The 26,840-nt window shown below is 43.7% G+C and overlaps 1 protein-coding gene and 1 long non-coding RNA gene across 3 annotated transcripts in view; one reads left to right on the plus strand and one right to left on the minus strand.

Annotated features, from left to right (window-relative positions):
• The window catches only part of SGCD (sarcoglycan delta), a 1,108,439-nt gene that overhangs the window by 696,334 nt on the left and 385,265 nt on the right, over window positions 1-26,840 (plus strand). The gene's annotated exons all lie outside the window — the stretch shown is intronic.
• LOC143963177 (uncharacterized) lies at window positions 9,381-10,764 on the minus strand. Its single transcript, XR_013270902.1, has 3 exons — window positions 10,653-10,764; window positions 10,334-10,492; window positions 9,381-9,598 (listed from the first exon to the last, which is right to left on the minus strand). It is a non-coding gene; the product is annotated as an uncharacterized LOC143963177 (long non-coding RNA).

A 26,840-nucleotide genomic window follows, 5' to 3' on the forward strand; every position in this document is an offset into this window, starting at 1 on the left:
CCTCCTAACTACAATGAAAAAAAAAACATGGGTTTATGGGTAAAAGGCATCACATAATAATTTAATATTTATATATTTACTGCAAAATTACTGGTTTTGAAGTTATAACGTGTAAAAATCATAATTTTTTGCTAGAAAATTAAAATCAGCATCCCTAAACATTATATCTTAAAGGGACAGCATTTCTAAATATTTTGTTAAATGAGTATAACTAGTAGAACTGCAATCACCTACATAATGAGAATCGAATGCGTAACTTGGGAATATGAAACGTGTGTATCTGGCTCTGATAGTAACCAGTGTCTCACCAACCACTGACCTCACCGCACATCTCTGCTGGCCCTCCTGGGTGCGTGAGACCATTATGGCAGATATCAGGATGGAAAGTGCCCCCCCCCCCCCCCCCATGAAGACTGTCCTCTAAAGCACTCAGCTCTGAGCACTTACAGATTCAGAGCTAACAATTCCTGGTTGCTCTGGCCAGAGAGGAAGCTATCTGAAGCTATCACAGTTTTACTGTAGCAGAATGGCACGGCTGGGAGAAACGATGTTACCTTAAGTCAATTCACCTTTTGGCCACTAGGGGCGCGTGTGCTGCTGGAGGAACGCGCGCGTGCCCAGAGACTTTAAAAGGCAAGGCCAAGGCTTTTAAAGTGTTGATCATGGACAGTTTCATGTATTGTACTTTTTAGCCCTTTCATGGGCAATCTTAATTTTGAGGCTTAACATACTTGGTATCCTTTTACTGGACACAACCTCATATTTTATATTTTACCAAAACCATTGTAGATTTGTATTATATTGAGTTTTGTGTGCATTAATAATTTGACTGTATTTTTTTACTGAAAATCTAATTTCATAAAAACTGGCTCAAATATCACGTGACAAAAGATTTAATCTGCCACCATTTTATTCTAAATAGTCTCTGTTTTCAGAATATATATATCATTTTGGGAGTTCGAAGTAATCTTCAGGCCTAAAGTGTACATTTTAATGTGTGCAAAAAAAAAGGGGGGGGGGGGGGACAAAAAATGCCTCCGGCAGTGAAAGGGTTAGGGGTTATACATGTCTTTCCTTTTCTCAATTGAACTTTTACAGTGTAACCCACTGGACTTGCTAAGAAAATTGGTGAAGGGGTGCAGGAAAGAAGGACGGGTACCTTTAAAGAATGATTATAATAAAAGCAGTTGTCCTCAGTCTTCCATAATGACGCATGAATGCATGGATACCATTCAATGTTTGATGAGAAAAGTCAGCTGTTTTCTTTCCCTTTTTCCTTCATATGAGTTGCCAGGACAAGATTTTCTACACTAAGCTGCAAATGACCTTTCCAAAGCAAATTATAATCCATGCTAGGAATTTTCTTTGTGATTTTCCTATCTGTAATGTTAATATAACAGCGATGCAGTACACATAATTCAGAATACATATAAACCTGTGCAAGCTGCAGTGATCATTTATACAACAATATATAGAACATCAATAATTATTACATATATAGATTATACAAATGATTAACAGGTACAAACACTCCCCGATAATGTAGTGACATAACACTCTAAAAGCTAAGCCTATATTCATAAAAACAAAACAATAAATGAACATATTTTTGCTAGGGAAGGATTTTTTTTTAAAACAGATGAGTGTAATCTATTATGAGGCATATGCCGTCATGTGCCTCATCTCTTGTATGCACCATACTACATACTACATTAAACACTTATCTGAAAAAAAGATCTAGCAGTTTAGTAATGATCTTTCACTGGAAGACTCTGTCTCACTAATGCTGCGTACACACGACCAGACATTTCAACGGACTTGGTCCGGCGGACAATCTGACGGACTTTGTAGCTGAGGTCCACCTGACAATCCGACGGACTTTGTAGCTGAGGTCCGCCGGACTTTCAAATGAATAGACTTGGCCACGCACGATCACTCCAAAAGTCCAACAGATTAGATGATGATGTAGAATAAGGAAGTTCATAGCCAGTAGCCAATAGCTGCCCTAGCATTGGTTTTAGTCCGTCGGACTAGCACACAGACGAACGGATTGTCCGCTAAAAGCCGAGTCTGGCAGACAAATTTGAAGCCATTTTTATTTCTAGGTCCGCGGGACTTTTGGGAAGAAAAAGTCCGCTGGAGCCCACACATGATCGAATTGTCCAACGGACTCTGGTCCGCCGGACCAAGTCTGCCGGAAAGTCCGATCGTGTGTACGCGGCATTAGGTTTCCATTTATGAAGCTGTGAAATATATTCACTGCTTCATTCTCCAGCAATCTCAGAGGAGATCGTTCTCCTCTGTGTGCCTGTTTATGAAGCTTTGTAGATCGCTTTACCTTTGGAGGAGTGAAGATCTCTACAAACGCTTCAAACAGTGGAGAACGGACCTTGATACTGGAATCTCGTGAGACTTACAGTACCAGAAATTCACAGAAACACTGAGATGTCCGTTTATTAACCACTTACAGACCGGACCATTTTGCTGGTCAAAGACCAGACCACTTTTTGCGATTCGGCACTGCGTCGCTTTACCTGACAATTGCGCGGTCGTGCGACGTGGCTCCCAAACAAAATTGACGTCCTTTTTTCCCACAAATAGAGCTTTATTTTGGTGGTATTTGATCACCCCTGCGTTTTTTATTTTTTGCGCTATAAACAAAAATATAGCGACAATTTTGAAAAAAACACATTATTTTTTACTTTTTGTTATAATAAATATCCCCCAAAAATATATAAAAAAAACATTTTTTTCCCTCAGTTTAGGCCGATACGTATTGTTCTACATATTTTTGGTAAAAAAAATCGCAATAAGCGATTATTGATTGGTTTGCGCAAAAGTTATAGCGTTTACAAAATAGGGATAGTTTTATAGCATTTTTATTAATAATTTTTTATTATTTTTTTTTTTACTAGTAATGGCGATGGTCAGCGATTTTTATTGTGACTGCGACATTGTGGGGGACCCATCGGACATTTTTGACACATTTTTGGGACCATTGTCATTTATACAGTAATCACTGCTATATAAATGCAGTGATTCCTGTGTAAATGACACTGGCAGTGAAGGGGTTAACCAGTGGGTGGCAGTGTAGGGGTTAAGTGTTCCTAGGGGTGTGTTACTAACTGTGGGGGGTTGGGCTTTCATTTAGTGAACACTGATCTCTGCTCCAATCACATGGAGCAGAGATCAGCGTCACTAGTTGCTAGGCAGAATGGAGAAATGCTGTTTACACGGCATTTCCTCCATTCAGCCGTCCCGTGAGACGATCGCGGGGATGCCCGCGGCGAACGAGTCCGCGGGTCCCGCGACCGGACTCACGGGGGTCCCGACCAGCGCGGGAGCACACCGCCGGCGGCGCGCTCCCGATGGCAGGGCGGCATTGAAGATTGGACGTACCTGTACGCCAATATGCCTGCCCGTGACATTCTGTCGACGTACATCGTTGTGCGCTGGTCCGGAACCGGATAAAGCAATGATAAATTATCATATCACTACTCAGTACACGGAAAGACGATATGGTTCATGTTAATAAAATAAATAGATATTAAATAGAAAAATAATAAATAAGTATTCCCCTAACATTATATATATATATATATATATATATATATATATATATATATATACACACTACCGTTCAAAAGTTTGGGGTCACCCAAACAATTTTGTGTTTTCCATGAAAAGTCACACTTATTCACCACCATACGTTGTGAAATGAATAGAAAATAGAGTCAAGACATTGACAAGGTTAGAAATAATGATTTGTATTTGAAATAACATTGTTTTTACATCAAACTTTGCTTTCGTCAAAGAATCCTCCTTTTGCAGCAATTACAGCATTGCACACCTTTGGCATTCTAGCTGTTAATTTATTGAGGTAAGCTGGAGAAATTGCACCCCACGCTTCTAGAAGCAGCTCCCACAAGTTGGATTGGTTGGATGGGCACTTCTGGCATACCATACGGTCAAGCTGCTCCCACAACAGCTCAATGGGGTTCAGATCTGGTGACTGTGGTGGCCACTCCATTACCGATAGAATACCAGCTGCCTGCTTCTGCTGTAAATAGTTCTTGCACAATGTGGAGGTGTGTTTAGGGTCATTGTCCTGTTGTAGGATGAAATTGGCTCCAATCAAGCGCTGTCCACTGGGTATAGCATGGCGTTGCAAAATGGAGTGATAGCCTTCCTTATTCAGAATCCCTTTTACCCTGTACAAAGCTCCCACCTTACCAGCACCAAAGCAACCCCAGACCATCACATTACCTCCACCATGCTTAACAGATGGCGTCAGGCATTCTTCCAGCATCTTTTCATTTGTTCTGCGTCTCACAAACTTTCTTCTTTGTGATCCAAACACCTCAAACTTGGATTCATCCGTCCACAACACTTTTTTCCAGTCTTCCTCTGTCCAATGTCTGTGTTCTTTTGCCCATCTTAATCTTTTTCTTTTATTGGCCAGTCTCAGATATGGCTTTTTCTTTGCCACTCTGCCCTGAAGCCCAAAATCATGCAGCCGCCTCTTCACTGTAGATGTTGACACTGGTGTTTTGCGGGTACTATTTAATGAAGATGCCAGTTGGGGACCTGTGAGGCGTCTGTTTCTCAAACTAGAGACTCTAATGTGCTTATCTTCTTGCTTAGTTGTGCAACGCGGCCTCCCACTTCTTTTTCTACTCTGGTTAGAGCCTGTTTGTGCTGTCCTCTGAAGGGAGTAGTACACACCGTTGTAGGAAATCTTCAATTTCTTTGCAATTTCTCGCATGGAATAGCCTTCATTTCTAAGAACAAGAATAGACTGTCGAGTTTCAGATGAAAGTTCTCTTTTTCTGGCCATTTTGAGCGTTTAATTGACCCCACAAATGTGATGCTCCAGAAACTCAATCTGCTCACAGGAAGGTCAGTTTTGTAGCTTCTGGAAGGAGCTAGACTGTTTTTAGATGTGTGAACATGATTGCACAAGGGTTTGCTAATCATCAATTAGCCTTCTGAGCCAATGAGCAAACACATTGTACCATTAGAACACTGGAGTGATAGTTGCTGGAAATGGGCCTCTATACACCTATGTAGATATTGCACCAAAAACTAGACATTTGCAGTTAGAATAGTCATTTACCACATTAGCAATGTATAGAGTATATTTGTTTAAAGTTAGGACTAGTTTAAAGTTAGCTTCATTGAAAAGTACAGTGCTTTTCCTTCAAAAATAAGGACATTTCAATGTGACCCCAAACTTTTGAACGGTAGTGTATATAATCTCACAAAAGTGAGTACACCCCCCCTCACATTTTTGTAGATATTTTATTATATCTTCCTGTGACAACACTGAGGAAATTACACTTTGCTACAATGTAAAGTAGTGAGTGTACAGCTTGTTTAACAGTGTAAATTTGCTGTTCCCTCAAAATAACACAACACACAACCATTACTGTCTAAACCACTGGCAACAAAAGGGAGTGCACCCCAGATGAAAATGTCCAAATTGGGCCCAAATAGCTATTTTCCCTCCCCAGTGTCATGTGACTCGTTAGGGTTACAAGGTCTCTGGTGTGAATGGGGAGCAGGTGTGTTAAGTTTGGTGTTATCGCTCTCACTCTTTCATACTGGTCACCGTAAGTTCAACATGGCACCTCATGGCAAAGAACTCTCTGAGGATCTGAAAAAAAGAAATTTTGCTCTACATATAGATGTCCTAGGCTATAAGATGATTGTCAAGACCCTGAAACAGAGCTGCAGCATGGTGGCCAAGACCATACAGTGGTTTAACAGGACAGGTTCCACTCAGAATAGACCTCGCCATGGTTTACCAAAGCATTATATTCAGAGGTTGTCTTTGTGAAATAAACGTATGAGTGCTGCCAGCATTGCTGCAGAGGTTTAAGGGGTGGGAGGTCAGCCTGTCAGTGCTCAGTCCATACGCCGCACACTGCATCAAATTGGTCTGCATGGCTGTCGTCCCAGAAGAAAGCCTCTTCTAAAGATGATGCACAAGAAAGCCAGCAGTTTGCTGAAGACACGCAGACTAAGGACATGGATTACTTCAACCATGTCCTATGGTCTGATGAGACCAAGATAAACTTATTTGCTTCAGATGGTGTCAAGTGTGTATGGCAGCAACCAGGTGAGGCGTACAAAGACAAGTGTGTCTTGGCTACAGTCAAGCATGGTGTTGGGAATGTCATGGTCTGGGGATCTACAGTTCATTGAATGCCAACATGTACTGTGACATACTGAAGCAAAGCATGATCCCCTCCCTTCGGAGACTGGGCCGCAGGGCAGTATTCCAGCATAATAACGACCCCAAACACACCACTGCCTTGCTAAAGAAGCGAAGGGTAATGGTGATGGACTGGCCAAGCATGTCTTCAGACTTAAACCCTATTGAGGATCTGTGGGACATCCTCAAATGGAAGGTGGAGGAATGCAAGGCCTCTAACATTCACCAGCTTTGTGATGTCATCTTGGAGGAGTGGAAGAGGACTCCAGTGGCAACCTGTGAAACTCCATGCCCAAGAGGGTTAAGACAGTGCTGGAAAATAATGGTGGCCACACAAAATATTGACACTTTGGGTCCAATTTGGAAATTTTTACTTAGGGGGTGTACTCACTTTTGTTGCCAGCTGTTTAGACATTAATGGCTGTGTGTTGAGTTATTTTGAGGGGACAGCAAATTTACACTGTTATACAAGCTGTACACTCACTACTTTACATTGTAGCAAAGTGTAATTTCTTAAGTGTTGTCACATGAAAAGATATAATAACATATTTACAAAAATGTGAGGGGTGTACTCACTTTTGTGAGATACTGTATATGTATACACATACATATGACAGGGGGACATTATTACTGTCTTGGGGGGTCTGAATGAGGTAGAAAGACGTTAGAAATCTTCCTCCTTCCCCTGGGATTCTTTTCACACCCCGATTCTCCACCTCTGAGCTGGTGAATCGGGGAGGGTGATGGCTGAGATCGCATCTTCATAAACTGCCAGTTTCTCTGTCAGTCAATGGGGATACTCAGTGTGTGGAGATCATCGGCGGGAGAACATGTTCAAACGTCTTCTCCCCTGATTATCTCTGTTTCATAAACCACTTATGAGCTGAGATCAGCTGCGATCCTCAAGATCACCACAGTTCACAGTTTCATAAACGGACACCTAAAGTAGGAAGGAGGAAGGAAAAAAAACGTTAAAGTGGTTGTAAACCCTCACATATACCCAGTGAAGTGACTGGCCTCAAAAGCTTGCCTGACTGTTCAGAATAAAGGGGGTAGAGAGCTGAATTTACTGCAGAGCTCAGTGAGAAGACTGGAGGGAAGGGACATAACACCTCCTTCATACAGCAAAGGGAAACAGAGCTGAGGCTGTCAATCAGCCGAAGGTCCCTCCCAGTCACCTTTTCCTATTGGTGTCAGGAAAATTTGTCAGACATGATTCATGCTGATAGGAAAGGACTGAAGCAGCAGACAGAAATGACACTTGAAGTGATACTAAAGCCTTGTTTTTTTTTTTAATAACAAATATATCATTATGGTGGTTTTGCATGGAGCAGCCGGATCCTCCTCCCCCTGGTGCTCCTGGCTCCTCTCTCCTGCCAGATGCCCCCACAGCAAGCAGCTTGCTCTTGGAGCACCCAACAGGCACACTCCTGATCTGCGGCTCTGTGTGTCCATTCACACATGGAGCCACGGTTCAACCCTGCCCCCTCCGTCTCCTAATAAGTTCACTGGCCAAAAGCCAATCAGGAGTGCAAGTCCCCAAAATAGCAAGGCCCTTGTGGACATCGCTGGATCAAGAGGCCTCACCAGTGCCAAGCAATGCAGCCCGATTAGTGTCCCCATCAGTGCAGCCTGATCAGTGTCCCCATCAGTGTAGCCATACCAGTGCCTATGAGGGTCAGTCTGCCCCGGGTGCCACACGTTGGGGGGGTCATCCTAGCACACCCGTTCTCCCCTCCCTCGGTCCTCCTCCTTCAGTGGCTGCTGAAACAAGGTCCTGCCTCCTATAATACAAGCCAGTGACACTGACATTGTTCCACCTATCACTGAACTCTAGGAGGCGGGATCTTGTTACAGTGACCGCTGGAGGAGGAGGACTGAGGGAGGGGTTCACGGGCGTGCTGGGATAACACCCCCCCTCCCCAATGTGTGGCACCTGGGGCAGACTGACCCCCGTTGGCATGGACGCCTTCCCTTCCCACACATCCTTACTGCCTGCCACAGCTCGCAGTCCTGCAGAACGCGGCTACTAGCAGGAACTATTTTTATGTCACGGGGAAGGTCCACTTTAAATCTTGTGTTCAAAAAAGGACCAGTGTTTTCCAATCACAAGACTTCACTTTTCAAGGCCTCCACCTCTTCACCCACATTGATTAATACTAATTATTTAGACCTTTAAACTTCGAATTAATTTATACTTTGTTTATGCATTTATCATTCCTGTATTTCATGAATGGCTTCTCTTCTACTTTTGCAGCACAGCTGACCAGAATATGACTGGTTGCTGTTCCTACCTCCTGTAGGCAGAGGTGATTTTAATTATAATTAGTAGCTTGTCAAAATGAAGTGCATCTCCTCTGTAAGCGGCTCCAGAGAAAAAGTTTTGTTGCATCATTGCAGTTCCATCATTTTGAAAAATGTAGATACCTTCTACATCCAAGGTAGCCAGAACAATCCCATCAGGTGCTGGGCCTGGGTTGTGTGGTTTATATAGGGTGCTCATCTAACCTTCCCTCAGGTCCCAGAAAAAGTTCTTGCTTTGTCAATATTTGAACATCTTTTTCCATTTATCCTTCGTCATGTGTTTTTGACCAGTTAAAGGCCTTGGTCAGATCTCATTTTTCTCATCCAGATGCTCACCCATGGGTGAAGCTGCTGGGACCAGCTCTTTGTAGAGCCATGCATTAGTACTTGTTCAAATGTAAATAAAAATAGATACGGTACATTATAGCAAGCTAAACATAAATGAATGGACTTAAATAATATGCGACATGTCAAGTTTTCATAAGACTGGAGTTATGCTTTAAGAAGAAACCTCAGACTACTCGTGCGAGTGACACTTCTAGATGCATTCAGTAATTAGCACATTTTCAATCAAAACTAATTTATTGTTTAGAATAAACACAATGTGTTTCAGGTACTGTTAATTTAATTATCTAGTGTCTGGTTCTTATTTTATTTTTTTTATTAAGTGTGCATAATAGTTTCACAGTAATTGTCAGCTTCAGTTTAAACAGTTATTTTATTAAAAAATGTACATGCAAATATTTGCTTACTTGCAAATAAAGCTTATGTAAATAAGCCTTCAATGCATTGGTGATGAAAATTAAATTGCTGAAATATACATTACTATGTGATAATAATTGGTCTAAACACTTTGAAATGATTTGTTTGCCATTTTTATTTGGTTTATTTTCAACTCCCTTTTTTCCATGGTTAAAATAATATGGTCCCAATAGAGATTAGCAGAAAATTTCCTAATGTGTTGAATTCACATGGACGTTTTGCAGTTGCAGCTTCTTTGTCAATCATTGATCAGAGTTCCGTGACGGTAAGTTCTTACAGTTTTGGTGCTGCTGATTGGTAATGTAACATCTGCAGCTAAACAAGAAAATTAATGAAAATGTAATATTTTAGATTTAATGTGGATCTTTCAGTGAGTTTACAATTCAGCAGGAATAAATTCCTGACATGACACAATATACAGCAACGGCGTTACTTTTTAATGAAGCCTTAGCTTTTTTCCTAAATCTTTAAATCCTTTTTTTTTTTTTTTGTTTAACTGAACTCCAGCTAGTGTTTTTTCTTAAATAATTGCCCATCATGTGAGAAAACAAAAAAATAGCAATTCTCGCTTCTATACTCACCATATGTCCAGCGCTTGTTAGCAATCAGCAATCCACCACCACTTTTCTTTTACAATATTCTTATTTAATAAGGACAAACTCACAAAACAGCGAACAATAACCTAGGCCAGTAGCTGAGAGTTGTATGAGAATGAGAACATATATAGCACAAACCAATATGCCTCTAACATGGTATAAGCAGTAACAACAAAAAGAAAAAACATACCCAGGTGTGTGTGCCTTGATGTTATTATAATCTAATAGGGTAATAGCAAATCATGTGGCACGCAATAGTTGCAGTCTAAAGAATGTGCTAAAGAATGTGCTAAAGAAAGCAAACAGTAATCCAGGAATCGCCCTGTAAAAATAGCATGCAGTACATGAGATTAACACATCTTGAGTTATGGGGATAAAGTCAGAGAACCTCTCAGGAACCCCCCAAAAATATTTATATAAAACAAAAAAACAACAACTAGGTGTAAGGGTTTACCTAGGTTGGAGTCCATGATGCAGAGATGTATGCTCGACCTTGCAAATACACACAGCCCACAGTAACAGGGTAATAAGCTGCCTGGGCTGTGAATCTGTGCACGGGGGCTTGACAGGAATTTGCCAAAGGATAGTCGAGGTAAAGCCACAGTGAGGGATTCTGGAAGACAGAATAAATGATAAGCAGATCCAGGGTCAAAAGCCGGAGTCAGTCTCGGAACGATGTAACTAGAACACAGGAATACTGGAACACAGGAACCTTTGGCAAAACAGGAAACAAGAGACAAAGCCCTCAGAGTAAGGCAGTGTTTTATACCCACCTGATTGGATAAATTGCCTCTGCTGAACCAGGAGTGACAGGTACAATCAGAGTATCACCCTCAGTACTTCTTGCAGAACTAGGCATAGCTGGAAAGCAGGGTGAAAGGAACAAAGGTGTGGCTCAGAGGCAAAGTAACAGGAGCACTAAACAGATGGGTTCAGTACCTCCTTGAGCCACTTGGGGAGTGACCACGCCTGGTCATCTGCTTGGCACGGTAGGGACTGTGACACTAGGCAAGAAAGCTTGCAAGTCTCCTAATGTACAGAAGGGGTAGAGTGATATGCTACACCATCAAAACAGGTAAATAAATATTTGACCTCAAAAGTATGGCCAGAGAGCAGTTAACAGACTCTGTTAACTGGCATCAAGAGGTAGATAGTCGGGGAAAAGAAAAAGAGAAGAAAGAGAAGGGTAGGAAGAAGATAAGCCCTGCCCCAGGGAAACCAATGCCACCACCAGTAGGCTCCACAGCATTACCTATAGGTCCAGAAATCGGGAATGTGGGCTCATTGCTGGAAATTGATCCAACTTAGGCTGCCAAGTCTTTAGAAATGTGTCCTTAGAGCCTGTGAGTATTGCCGTAAGCTTTTCGTTTGTCAACGTACCATGCACCCGTCGCTTCATTTCTTCAAAAAAGAGGAGAGGGATTTTCCACGCCTTCGTAATGGTTTGTTTATTAGCCATAAAGATGTGTGTAGCCAAGATATGTTCTCATTTCGCTAACACCAGGATTGGCTTATGAAATTTAGCTTCCACGGTCCTTGCGTATATTAGAATATTAGAATGCACCCAAATCCACCTCTTATCTTGAACAGTAGGAGGGGGCTGAAGTGTTAGATGATACCATATCTCTCTCTCTCAATCAGGAGCTTCAAAAGTTTCCTGAATTTGCCTAAAAGTGTATACCCCCCTAGTCATGAGAAATGAGCAGACCCATTGTTGGGCCTTTGGAACGCCACCAATGAAAGCTATGGGGGTCATTCAACCCTGGAGGAAACCATGGACAGTTGAAAACCTCCAGAAGAGGTAGGTGAGGTGAAAGAAATCACGCAGAATATTTAACCTGAATCCCATATCACAATGAGTGGGACAAGATGGGGTTTAGAGGCCTAGGAGGAAATTGAGCAGGCAACCATAAAAGTGACAATAGCGGGACCGGATCCACATCTACTGGGTCAACACCACCACTTTTCTTATGGGTGAAATGACTGCCAGTGTCATTTAACCCACTTATTGTGACACCAGGCTGTCAGGGACCCGCCCTCTTGAGATGTGCCATCACACCGGCATGGGGCCAATGTAGAATTCTGTGTTATGTGGTGTTTTTCTCTTTGGAGCATTAGGAACCAACTGAAATCTTGAACTTTTTTTCTCTTTATAGTCCTGTACCCAGCAGATTATGATTTGTGATTTGAATTTCTTTATATGCTGTTTGATTTGATGAAAACAAATCTAAACACTGAATTTAGATGTCCCTAGATAATATAGCAGGAGCTCCACGTCCAACTTCCTGCTGTGTCCAAGAGGTGTCTACAACAGATGCCAGTGGTTTTACAGCTTGTTCAGAATATGTAAATACTTTCTAATCATCTTCCTTTGGCCCCTTCCACACAGGTGGACAGATCAGGTCCGTCTGTCAGTTTTTTAGACGGACATGATCAGACCATACATTGCCCTGTATGGGACGGTGGGTGTCAAATAACATGTGCTGATATCCAATCTCATCCTATCTGCTAAAAACAGACAGATGGCAGTCAGGTGAAAATGGGCATTCAACAGCCCATAGAGGAGAGTGTGCTGTGTCTGTGTCCATTCTGCATAAGCAGAGCGGACATGGACCAGCCATCCGCCTGCTCAGTGGGGATTAGTGGACAGATTCCTTGCTGAGAAGGCGAACACCAATGGAGTCTGCCCTGTGTGTATGGGGCCTTAATCATCATTCAATAGAGCACCATCAGATCATCAGGAAGTCGCTCTGACATAAGGAAGCAAATCCCTGCCCCTATACACGGAAAGTCAGTAATTGGTAAAAGATCAGCTGCAGGAAGCCTACAGGCTGTACAAGGGAATATTCCTTCACCCTGTCTTTGTAATTTTTGGGCATGGCCTCTAAAGTTCAGGTCCTCTTTAAGAAACCACTACTCTGAGCCCTTGTACACATGGTCGGACATTCTGACAACCAAATCCATTGGATTTTGTCCGACGGATTTTGTCCGACGGATTTTGTCCAAAACTGTTGCATACACACGGTCGGACAAAGTTGTCGGAAAATCCGATTGTACATAACGTGATGACGTTATTTCGTTACGACGGGACTACGTTCAGGCTAGTAGCCAATAGCTTTGGTCTAGGAATTTGATCTGAGCATGCGTGGCACTTTGTCCGTCGGAGTAGGCTACACATGATCGGAGTATGTCCGATCGGAGCATTTTGTCGGAACATTTTACGGACAAGTTGGAAAACTTGGTCTGTCGGAGTATCCGACGGAAACAGTCCGATGGAGACCACACACAGTCGGATTATCCGACAAAACGGTCCGATAGGACACAATCCGTCAGAATCTCCGACCGTGTGTACAAGGGCTAAGAGTACAGAGATAATATAATAATGATTAGAGGGAGAGGTATTCTGTAGTTCAAATACACTTCCTTCTTGTCCTACAGTATAGTATAGTGAGTGTTATCACCCTAGGATAGGTGTGTTACTGGCAGACTTACCAGGGTAAAATATTGACACAAAAGCCTGAAGAAAATGAATGCAGCTGCTATGTCTAGAAACTTCCAATCTGAAAGATTGTTAAGGTTAAATAAACTTTAAATGAACCCAATGGCCCAGGAGTCCAGGATGAGTAGAATACATGATTAATCCCATTGACGGGGAAAAGAACCCTGTGTGAGGCCATGACCGAGGTCAAAAAATCTCACAGCAAACCAGTAACTTTGGCTTATAATCAGAATGCCTGATGCCATTTGTGCTTTCGATATGATAAAACTCAATTCATTAGCATGGTTTCATAACTCCATATGGAAGGCAGTAATCATTATTAGACTGAATAAACAGAGAGACAGCTTCACTAGCTTGATGCCATTTTACAGCAAGCTTTTTTTTATGCTAGAAAGACTGTGTTTGGTATCATTACACTATTTCCACATTCCTAGAGCAGGCAAATATTGATTTATGAACTACTTCAATTTGTATTTCTACATGAACAGCGAGAGGTTGAAAAACTGTTTCTTAAAGAAGACCTGAGCTATGGAGTCTGTGTCCAAAAACGGCAAGCAGTGGGCACAGGATTAATCATCAGTATTGCCTGTAAGTTCCCTGCATCGGATCATTTCCCTATTACTGATTTATCATGAACAGTGTCTCTGTGTAAAAGTAACCATCTTTGTAGAAGGGCATGGCTTTGCTGCTTCATTTTAGCTCCCTGGTGACTAATGATTAAGAAAAATAATGAAATGTGTTTAAAATATTCCGAGCAGGCAGTAAAAACACTTTAAAATAAGCTCCCAATCATCTCTGTAACTATAGGCATTGTGGAAAAATTCATCAACAACTCAAAACTCCTTTACCTTCCATGAAAGCCAAATATTGGCAGCCGGCCATGGCTTAAATATAAAGACACATCAGATGTTTTTGAGCTGTTAGAAACCATCTGAAACTGGTCTTTGAGTTTCCTGTTGTGAAGAATAATTACTTCACACTACATGCAGATACATAAAGGCTTGTTTTAACCCTTCTATATATTATTATAACATTAAATAAATACAACTTAACAACCGGGGAAACTGGTGCTACCTATTTAACACGGACGAATGTTAAAAATAATGTATTTTTAGAGAAAAAAGGTCAAAGAATGCCGGCTGGTCCAATAAAAACACCGACCTATTTCACAACTAGTAATTTTCATATATCCAATTACAACCAAATATGTAATGCTTTTTAACAGATGACAATGTAATCCTTTAGAACCCACTCCCTTCAGTTCAATCCAAGAAAAAACACCAAGCAATCTCTGCCAGAATCGTGTGCAGTCGCACAGGTTGACCTATTGCGACTCGAACACGACTGTGGCAGGTGTAATTCTTTATAACCGTATTTGAAAACTCAATATAAATTCCCGGAAAAGAATCATACATAAGTCCTGTGAAGAAAAAACTAAATGACAAAAAAAGTGATACTTGATGCGATTTTAACTTTAAAATCGCATCAGTGCTAAGATGTGATTATAACCAACAATCTATCAACTGAAATAATAAATCTGATATGAAAATACAAATTCTCTTGAAAAAATATATATATAAAAGTGCATTAAAAAGTGCAAGTGAAAAATCAAAAAAGTATTATAAGATGCAAAATATATGACACAACCAATACCCAAAATGGATCGCAAGACCTAAAAAGTGTATAATAAAAAATACACCTGTAAATAAAGATATATATATATATAAATAAAAAGTGAACCTCAAAATATAAAAATAATTATAAAAATAAAAATAAAAGTGATGATATAGTGTCCAATTGTCCAAAAAAATCTTCAATAGTGTAAATCCAGCATTGAATGTTCATAAAGTGACTTTAGTGCTTGTTGTGCAATCTTCAAAGTGACTTCCGTGCTCCCCCACAAGGTGCCCCACTCACCAGAAGAATACACCCCTGCAGGGGTAATTCGCCTTTAAACCAAATCTGACGATATCCAGCTCCTTAGTCCGTATATTTTGTAATCATTCGTATCCAGAAGGGAATTCCATTTATATCCAATCATTAGATGTGATGGCTGTATTAGTTTTCTTTTTTTTAGGCTTTTTTTCATCTGTTTTCACCTCTTGATTCAGCCAGTAATACACCTTCTGTATTAGAGTGCCTCCAATCTGCAATGACACAAACACACGACCTTCAGTCTGATGGACCGGGTAGCAACTGCTATTCCATTCCGTTCCCACCAGAAACAAAGGTCAGTCTTTCGAACCAAAAAGACTGACCTTTGTTTCTGGTGGGAACGGAATGGAATAGCAGTTGCTACCCGGTCCATCAGACTGAAGGTCGTGTGTTTGTGTCATTGCAGATTGGAGGAATAATAGCCGATTACCGGCTCCGTTATATCACATGATCAGCTGTCATTGGCTGACAGCTGATCACGTGATAAGGGGTCGGGATCGACCCCTTGCACGGATCGGTGATCAGGCGAGTCTCATGGACTCACCGATCACAGAGCGCGCCGCGCGCGCCCCTCAGGGGGCGCGCAGGACGCTCGTACACGGGACTACGTCTATTGACGTCGTCCCGGAAAAGGAGATCCGCGCTGTAGCCGTCATTTGGCTATAGCGCGGATCTCAAGTGGTTAAGGAGTTTTTGTGTGACATTAAGGGTAGGTAAAGTGATTGACTGAAGGTATTATGAAAGACTAAGTAAGGTATAGGATTCCTGGTACTCCATATAGCTTAGTACAGAACTGCAGATATACTCCTATCATCTGTTCTATGGAGGTTTGTAGGATATGATTTTGGTCATAAATTCTTGGTATAGTAAACGGTTCAGGTATCGGCTGGACAAGGTATTATGGGAGTCTGATTGACAGAAATTTTGTCTATGTTCAGGATATTGGGTTTGTTTAATTACATTTTTTTTTTTGAAAGTTCACTTTTAGAAACCGATCTTTAAAATCTTTTATTACAACTTATAACATTTTATTTAATCTAGTGTTCACCATGACACTGATGTTATGAAGCATTGGAGTGAATTTACTAGGCAAATAGACTGTGCACATTGCAAAGTGCAGTTGCATTTTGAAAGAGCAGTTGCTCTGGAGCTTAATACATGAGCAGAAGCTCTGCTGACTTCTATCATTCAATCATGTGCAAGCAAAAATGCAGTTTTATTTTTCTTACTCATGATTGGATATTCTTTGCAAAGTGAAGAATTTACTAAGCTCTGGAGCAACTGCACTTGCACAGTCTTTTTGCCTTTAGTAAATCTTTCAGACTATCTCTCTCTACCTGAAAGGTTGGGAACCCTATATGAACACAGCCCCTCATTTACCAAGCTCTGGTGCAAATGCCCCTGCAGAGTGCACCTGCACTTACAAAGTGCAGTTAATTAGCCTTTAGTAAGTCAACCCCACTGACACTAAATAAAAAATTAGTTTTTATCCTACCTAAAACACACTAAGGCCCCTTTAACATCTATGCTGGTGTGACAATGTACTTGTCTTTGTGCATTTAGGTGTGTCACATTTGGGGAAGCTCACTCCTTTAAATGGGCTACCCTATGTGCGACAATTGCACAAAAGAAGTGCAGGCATCTTTCTTTAAAAAAAATCACGCTTGGCAATATGTTAACATGTGCTGCAGTGCGATTTACTACATATGCACTGGCTGGTGCATTTGTAATCCCATTAATCATGAATAATATCTCAGCATACTCACCAGAAAATTGTTTTTACGTGTGCTGCAGCAATGCATGCAATATCTCACACTTTTCCACATCACATAAGTGTGAAGAGAGCCTACAACTGACAATGACACTAATGCCGCTTACACACGATCAAGCAATCCGGTGGAAAAGTCTGGCGGACTCGAGGATCTTCTGGGACTGTGACACCATAATGGCCGGGGACATCACCCGGCGATGTCCCTATATAAGGCCGTGTCATTGCCTGTCATTGTGGCCAGAGACAGCGACGAGTCAACAGCTCAAGAGGAGAAGACGAGAAGAAGAGAAGAACAGAAGTCAGCGAAGACAGTGGCGATAGAAGACTGGGCCACCGCTTGTAAAAGAGCTAGAAGAAGGCGCGGAGGCCCGGCAAGAAGAACCGAAGAGGGGGACAAGACCCCCAAAGTCAGAAGAAGAGGGCGGCGATGAAGAAGAAAGCCAGGCTCCTCCGCTAGTAAAAGAGCTAGCAGAAGATAGTGGAGGAGTCCGGCGAGAAGACCCCCGAAGACGGAAGAAGACCCCCAGAGCTGTGCAATAAACTATTTTTAACCCTTGTGTGTTGTGTTTTTTTTTACATTTCTTCACAGGTGAATGGGTAGGGGTACATTGTACCCCATACTCATTCACATAGGGTGGGGGGGCCGGGATCCGGGGGCCCCCTTATTAAAGGGGGCTCATGGATTCTGATAAGCCCCCCGCCCGCAGACCCCGACAACCAACGGCCAGGGATGTCGGGAAGAGGCCCTTGTCCTCATCAACATGGGGACAAGGTACTTTGGTTTGGGGGGGCCGCGCGGCCCCCGCTTCTCCAAAGCACTCCCCCATGTTGAGGGCACGCGGCCTGGTACAGCTCAGGAGCAGGGGGGGGCGCTCGCTCGTCCCCACCCCCTTTCATGACTGGCTGGGTTGCGTGCTCGGATAAGGGTCTGATATGGACCTAGGGGGGACCCCCACGCCGTTTTTTTGGCTTCCCCTTTAAGTCCATACCAGGTGACGGGGCCAGCAACGCTTCATTCGCTGGCCTGGAGCCACGCTCAAAATGAAAGACTTTCCTCCGTGTGTGTGGGCAAGTCCGTTCATTTCAAAAGTACGGCGGATAGTCCCGTGTGTGGGCAGGTCCGCTTGTTCGGATAGTCCGGCGGACTTTACGGCGGTTTGTCCGCCAGACTAAGTTCACCGGATAGTCTGATCGCGTGTACGCGGCATAACAATAACCTAGATTAAGCCCTGATATTTATATATTTTTTTAAGACTTCTTCTCTAGATAGGAGAAAAAGGAGATGAAAGGGAAACATCTAAAGCAAGTGATCACTGTGACTGGCTATCCCAGTGATTAATTGATCGGAAGCCAGTCTTCCTGCTTTCCAGTTGCTACTTTAAAAACAGGAGCTATCAGTGACCTCTCGTGCTGAGGGCACGCAATCAAACGTGCTCCTACCACAAACACATATATATGGTGCGCCACGGAAGGAAGCCCTCTTCTGTAAGGCTGCATATACTGTATGCGTTACAAAGGCAGAAGGGGGTTAACATGTTTAACATTTATGAGATTTTATTGATTGGTTTTAGATCTACTTTAACCCATACCCTTGTGATCTACAGCAGTGTAGATCAGCAACCTTTTTTCAAGTCACCCTTTAAAATGTTGGACAATCTCAAGGCACCCTTTAAAATTATGGACAGTTTCCAAGCTCCCCATCCTAGAAAAAAAAACAATTCTTATGCCCTGTACACATGGTCAGACTTTCTGATGGAAAATGTGCGATAGGATCATGTTGTCGGAAAATCCGATCATGTGTGGGCTCCATCTGACTTTATCCGTCGGAATTTCCGACACAGTTTGAGAGATGGATCTCAAATTTTCCGACAAAAAAATCCGATCGTTTAAATTCCAATCGCGTGTAGACAATTCCAATGGACAAAGTGCCACTCATGCTCAGAATAAATTACGAGACAAAAGCTATTGGCTACTAGTCCGTTTATAGTCCCGTCATACGTGGTTTACATCACCGGGTTCTGAACAATCAAAATTTTCCGACAACTTTGTGTGACCGTATGTATGCAAGACAAGTTTGGTCCATAATGAGTCGTAAAAAATCAGACAGATTTTGTCGTCGGAATGTCCGATCGTGTGTACAGGGCATAATAGTTTTACATAATGTGGCAGCATTGACACACATCGGAAACCCAACATTAGATGTGATTTATTCTTCCAAAGCAAATATACTTTTGCACACTGGTATTGACTAGTATTCCAGTGTTTCTCCTCTCCCTTAAGCCTTGTATACATGATCAGAATATCGTACAAAAAAATACCACTTTCAAATCGATCGTACGATAATCTGATCGTTGGTACACAACTGTCGTCCAAAATTTTCCAAAGGGACAAACACGAAAAATGTTCTTGTACGATACCAGATCCTATGATTTTTCGTTCAGTCAGTACAGTTTTCGTCCAAAAATACAATACAAATACACTACAACACATTACATCACTTCCAAATTTTTATTCTGTTGTATGAGAATTTTCATGCTTTATTAACCTATTTGTTTTTGATATGGAGATTAGCAGCCAAAAAAACAGGCAATCATTAGTCAGATAATCTCATTGTGTGTACTAGGTTTTAGTTTCTCTCCATCACTAATGTGACCCCAGTGTTGATGGAGAGAGACAGAGAAGGGACAATCAAGAATGCTGTGCAGGTTATCAATACCATTCTTATCAATAGGGATGAGCTTCGTGTTCGAGTCGAACATACGTTCGACTCGAACATCGGCTGTTCGCTCGTTCGGCGAATTACGAACGTTATGGGCCGTTCTCGCCAAATTTGTGTGGCGCACACGGCCCACAATGCACTGCGATGGCACAGTGCATTGCTGGCTCATGGCCAATCACAGCGCCGGCAGCGAGGAGAGCCATGATTGGCCACAGGCAGGATGCCTGTGGCCAATCGTAGCTCAGGCTGTGTAGTACATGCCCCACACTATATAAGGCCGCCAGTGGGTGTTCTGTGTACCTTCAACACAGTATACACCGATCGTTATCGGCCGATTTTTCGATCTTGCTCTTCTGTAGTGGTTGTTGTCTGCGTGCTCTGACCTCAGTATACACCGCTATATTCACCTATATAGCTAGCGATATATCTATCTTTTATAATAGAGCTTGCAGTCAGTGTTAGGAGCTTGTGCGTGCTGTCTGCGTGCTCTGTACCCAGTACACACCGCTATATCCATCTACATAGCTCTTCTCTATTTGAGCCATCTGCAGGAGTTATTGGAAGTTGTGTGTGCCTCCAGCACAGCACAGTATACATCTGTATTTACCCTTTATTGCTGGTGTTCTATAATAAAGGCATCTGCAGGAGTTAGTGGGTGTTGTGTGCCTCCAGCACAATATACACTACCCAATTGCTGTTTTTCCCAACTCCCTTTAGGCCATTACCATGTCTGGAAGGCCAGCAAGGAGAGGCAGACAGGCGCGAACCGATAAAAGAGGGCAAGCAGGCTCTGTGTCTAGAGACAACAGTGCTGGTCGTGGACACGGTGCATCGTCATCATCAGCACATGGCCATGGGACACGCTTGTCCTTCTTTTCGGCAGCTGGACATGTTGAGCCGCAACATGCCAGCGACTTGGTAGAGTGGATGACCAAGCCCTCTTCATCCTCCTCATCCTCTCTCACCCAGTCTCAGGGTACTAGCAAAGCAGCTGCCAACGCATCGTCTTCCCTCCTCTCAATGTCATCATCAGTGACTCCTTCCCTAGACCCACCACGTCCTCCTGAGGAGTCTCCTGAACTCTTTGAGCATAGTGTTGAGTACATGCTCCAGGAGGATGCCCAGTGTTTTTTAGGCTCTGATGATGACACTCAGCTAGAGGAAGGCAGTAGCGTGAGCGCAGAGAGAGGGGATGCTCAAGAAGGACAGCAATCTGGCAGTCATGTTCCACAAGCTGCAGCATACTGCCAGGTTTGCTACAGTGATTAAGAGGGAGGGGATGATGAGGGCACTGACTCCACGTGGGTGCCTGGAAGGAGGGAGGAGGAGGAGGAGGAGGAGGAGGCACATGTCCAACGAGGCAGGATGCCCTCCGGGGGCCAGCTTAGGGGCAGCACACCGACTGAATCACACCGCAGAGCTCCGCCTGTGCAGGGCGCTGCCTCTGCGCGTTATTCTAAAAGTTCTTTGGTGTGGGCCTTTTTTGAGACGAGTGCATCAGATCGCACCGCTGCTATTTGCAACATATGTCTCAAGCGTATCTTGCGTGGCCAAAACATCAGCCGCTTGGGCACCACATGCTTGACCAGACATATGTTGACCTGCCATGCAGCTCGTTGGCAAGCGTACCTCAAAGACCCACACCAAAGAACAAAGCGGACCTCTCCTTGCTCCTCATCAGCTGGCATCTCCAACCCCACTAGACCTTCAGTCCTCTCTGAAACCTGCTCTGAGAGGAATGAAGGTGTAGAATTAGGTGTGTCACAGCCAAGTTCTTCCGGGCACTCTGCTAGCAGTACACCCACATCCGATTATAGCAGGCAAATGTCCCTGCCCCAGCTGCTGGACCGGCGAAAGAAGTTCACTCCCAGCCATCCACATGCCCAGCGGTTGAATGCTAGCTTGGCTAAATTGCTAGCACTTCAACTGCTGCCTTTTCAGTTGGTAGACTCGGCCCCCTTCCGTGAGTTTGTACAATGTGCGGTTCCTCAGTGGCAGGTCCCCAAACGCCACTTTTTCTCACTGAAGGCGATTCCGGCTCTCTACCGGCATGTGGAAGGCAATGTCCTTGCCTCGCTGGACAGGGCGGTCAGTGGTAAGGTGCATATTACCGCTGACTCATGGTCCAGCAGGCATGGACAGGGACATTACCTGCCTTTCACGGCCCATTGGGTCACTCTTCTGGCAGCTGGGAAGGATGCAGGACAAGGTGCAGTAGTGTTGGAGGTTGTTTTCCGCCACCACGCCTCCAAAATTCTACTATTGGTTGTGACACACCTCTCTCCTCCACCCCCTCCTCTTCTTCTTCCTCCATGGCCCCTTCCAGTGCTTTGTCCTCAGAACCAGCGGTGCTCCATAGGCGTTACAGGGGCTACGCAAGTACGCAGGCAAAACGATGCCATGCCGTGCTTGCGCTGGTTTGTTTGGGGGACAGGAGCCACACTGGGGCAGATGTTTTGTCAGCTCTGCAGGGGCAGGCCGAGAGGTGGTTGATGCCACGCCAGCTTAAGCCAGGAATGGTGGTTTGCGACAATGGCACCAACCTCCTCTCCGCCCTCCAACAGGGACAACTGACCCATGTGCCCTGTGTAGCTCACGTCCTTAACCTGGTGGTGCAGCGGTTCTTGGGCAGGTACCCGGGCTTACAGGATGTCCTGAAGCAGGCCAGGAAAGTCTGTGTGCATTTCCGCCGATCATTTAATGCCTGTGCTCGACTGGCTGAGCTCCAAAAGGAGTTGAACCTGCCCAAGAACCGCCTTATATGTGACATGCCCACCAGGTGGAACTCAACATTGGCCATGCTGCAGTGGCTGCACAAGCAGCAGAGGGCCATCAATAAGTACCTGTGCGACTACGGCACCAGGACAGGGTCAGGGGAGCTCGGTTTTTTCTCACCACGCCAGTGGGGCATGATCAGGGATGCATGCACTGTCCTGTCACCATTTGAGGAGGCCACAAGGATGGTGAGCAGTGACAGTGCATGCATCAGTGACACTGTACCTCTTGTCCACCTCTTGGAGCATACGCTGCGTGGAATAATGGACAGGGCACTTGAGGCAGAACAGAGGCAGGAAGAGGAGGACTTCCTTGCCTCTCAAGGCCCCCTTTATCCAGACAGTGTTCCTGCTGTGCCACCCATCACACAGAAAAAGGATGAGGAGGAGGAAGAGGAGGAGGAGGATGATTGTGTCAGCATGGAAGTGGAGGCTGGCACTCAGCATCAGCAGCAGCAGCAGTCTTGTAGGGATGATTTACAGTCCCAAGAAACCCGTGGACTTGTACGTGGCTGGGAGGAGGTAGCTGCTGATCATGTTGTCCTTAGTGACCCAGAGGACTCCGGACCGAATGCCTCAGCTAACCTACGCTGCATTGCCTCCCTGATCCTGCAAAGCCTGCGGAAGGATCCTCGTATTCTTCGGATCAAGGAGAGGGACCATTACTGGCTGGCCACTCTCCTTGATCCACGCACGGTACAAGGGTAAGGTTGCCGACCTTATCTTGCCATCGCAGAGGGAGCAGAGGATGAGACATCTCAGGGAGGCCTTGCAGAAAGGTCTGTGCAACACGTTCCCAGAGACTGTGAGGTTCCAAACTCCTGGTCCTGGACAACGTGTTGCTGAGGCATCGGTCAGAAGGAGCGGTGGAGAAGGTGGCCGTCTGACTGATGCTTTCAGACAGTTTTTTAGTCTGCAGCCCCAAGGTATGATCGGTTCCAGCAACCATCGCCAGCGTCTGATTTACATCAGGAATACCTAGGGGCAAGGTCAGACTTGGACACCTTTCCCACAGAAAATCCTCTGGCTTACTGGGTCTTGAGGATGGATCACTGGCCAGAGCTTGCACAGTATGCAATTGAGCTACCGGCCTGTCCTGCATCCAGCGTTCTTTCGGAACGCACCTTCAGTGCTGCTGGTGGCTTTGTTACCAATCACAGGGTGTGCCTGTCCACTGAATCAGTTGATCGACTGACCTTCATCAAGATGAATCAGTCTTGGATCACCCACAGCTACCAAGCACCTGAAGCTGATGTAACCGAATAATTTTTTTTAGAAATATCACATCCCTTCAAGACTGCCTATGCTGATGCTGAGTGACTGTCCTGTTATGTTGACTGTCTATCCTCTTCCTCCTCCTCTGATATGTTGGAAGAACATTTCTGGTTCTGGGTGATGCCATCAGCCCAATTTTTCTGCCCCTTTTTTAACATGGGCGTTTAATTAAATTTTTTGATGCAATGCTTTGCAGCAGGGCTAATTCCTGCAATAAAACTAGAGTATATGGGAGAGGTTGCAGTGTCGTAGCACCAGCACCAGTGCCTAAGGCCCAATTTTTCTGCCCCTGTTTAACAGGGGCGTTTAATTACAATTTTTGATGCAATGCTTTGCAGCAGGGCTAATTCCTGCAATAAAACTAGAGTATATGGGAGAGGTTGCAGTGTGGTGGCACCAGCACCAGTGCCTAAGGCCCAATTTTTCTGCCCCTGTTTAACAGGGGCATTTAATTACAATTTTTGATGCAATGCTTTGCAGCAGGGCTAATTCCTGCAATAAAACTAGAGTATATGGGAGAGTTTGCAGTGTCGTGGCACCAGCACCAGTGCCTAAGGCCCAATTTGTCTGCCCCTGTTTAACAGGGACATGTAATTACAATTCTTGATATAATATTTCACAGGAGGGCCCCCGTTCCTGTGCCCACCCAGAGTAACTGTGAGGACTTATAGTGTTGTGGCACCAGCACCACAACCACCAAAGTTCAGTTTTTCTACCACTGTTCAACAATGGCATGTAATTACAATTCTTGATATAATCGTTCACAGCAGGGCGCTCCAGCGCCCACCAAGAGTCGCTTTAAAGGGCTTACAATGTTGTGGCAAAACCAACACCTTGTTCTGCCATTTCTGCAGAGCATATAGGGCAGGCCCCTACTTTCAAACATCCAACTTACAAACATCTCCTACTTGCAAATGGAAGGAGACAACAGCAAGTGAGATGAAAAAAGATGGACGGCAAAACAAATTATACAGGGGTGATAACCCTTCCCTATGTTTTCCAAAAAGCTTAAAAAAAGTTTTTTTGACTGGAGCTACACTTTAAAAATGTACCAGTTGAAAATTACAAACAGATTCAACTTAACACAAAAAACCTACACAGTCCCTGTCTTGTTTGCACCGCCTGTATACTGCTGTTCTGAGTATATAGGGCCTGGGGGCCACACGCATTTCCTTTTTTTAATATGGGTACGGGGTTCCCCTTAATATGCGTACAAGACCCAAAGGGGCTGGTAATGGGCAGGGAGGGCTACCCATGCCATTTTTCTCAATGATTTTCAACCATATTGCAGGAACCAGATATAACATTAAAACCGCAAGCAGTTTTAAATGATGTTATTTCCTTTAATGTCATTTTGTGCAGGGACTGTTCTAAACACGGGAAACACGTGGCACTTCACAGGCATACTACAGACACCCCCCAGGCATGATATTTAAAGGAATATTTCACCTTTTTTTTCACTTTAATTGTCATTAAAATCAGTGCTTCCGCCAAAACGGCCATTTTTAAAAACATTTTAGGCATTGACCCATGTCCCCTGGGGCAGGAGCCAGGTCCCCAAACCCTTTTTAGGACAGCATCTTGCATATTACCCGTTAAAATTAGCACTTTTAATTTCGAACGTTCGAGTCCCATAGACTTCAATGGGGTTCTAAAGTTCGTACGAATTTGGGGTCCGTTCGAAAGTTCTGGTGCGACCCGAACCGGGGGTGTTCGACTCATCCCTACTTATCAACACTGATGACATCACTGGTTGTTTGGACTCTGGTGGCTGGAAGGTGGAAATGGTGCACAATGAAAACCCATGGCTTTGTGTAACTAAAAGGCAAGCTTGATCCACCAGCTGGCTTGAATACATTTTTGGCCAATATTTAGATATTTTGCCAAGGCACCCCTGGAGAAACCTCAAGGCAGCCTGGTTGAAAAAGGCTGATCTACAGTATATATGGCTCAGCAGTTAGTGATTTAGGAGCTTGAGTTGATTGACAAAAAGGTTGGGGAAGGGGGAGCATTGGAAATAGAAATAAAACAAAACAAAAGCATTGAAGAGTAGAATTTCATGAAGTCCAATTATTCAAGCTTCAGGCCTCAAGCAGCAAACATGGATTATTTTGTACAATAAAAGCGGAGTTATAGGCAGATTTTTCTCCCGGATGTTCACATTAACTTGCTGCTGACAGAACAACAGAATTATCTTTCCGACTGATGCAAGGCATCACAAGATAAAAACATGCTCAAAAATCATGTGTTTTTCTTTTCTGTTCAATTGTGCGGCTTCTAGATGTGAGAGAACAATTTCAGTCAAATTTTTTTGACAGTGGATATTTGCTTTCCATCATGCTTCATGTAGAGCTTATAAGCAATACGTGAAATTATTGAACCATCCTACCAAGCCCTTCGCCTTATTATTACTTAGAAAGCAGAAAAAATTGAGATGGACAATGGGAGGGTGGTTTAAAAATGTGATCTTTATTTCAGGTAGGCTGAGTTCACATCTCTGCGTGTGTTCCCAACCCACAGAGAAACATGCTGCACATAAGCAGATGTGGGGGGTGCCATTAATTCTTAATAGCACCCCCACACATTGTCAACTGCAGTGCCAATTTTACATGCATTAAACGGCATGGTGCCATAGCATCATGTGATTTCAGTGCGGTGCAATTTGAAAAAGGGTCGAGGACCTCTTTCCCTGGATTTCCCATGAGTAGGGCAGCCCATTTATATAAATAGGCTGCTCTATCCACAACATGCAGTCGGAAATGCTCATCTAACGATGTGAACAGATCTTTAAAATAAATGTAAACTCTAACAGAATGACATTTCGTTTTTGCTGTGTATCACAATTAATTGTATTTATTTTTTTATAAAATACTTGTTTTTACCTTTTTTAATCTTTTGTTAAATTTCTAAGCTGCTGATATCCTGAAGCCTCTTTGCAGTTGGTTCTTGTCCACATGAACACCAATAATGGCCGCGTGGCATTTTGCA

Source organism: Lithobates pipiens, unplaced genomic scaffold, assembly GCF_037356315.1.
Source record: "Lithobates pipiens isolate NorthernLeopardFrog02 unplaced genomic scaffold, aLitPip1_a1.2 Scaffold_8, whole genome shotgun sequence".
In the NCBI taxonomy this organism is placed as follows: domain Eukaryota; kingdom Metazoa; phylum Chordata; class Amphibia; order Anura; family Ranidae; genus Lithobates; species Lithobates pipiens.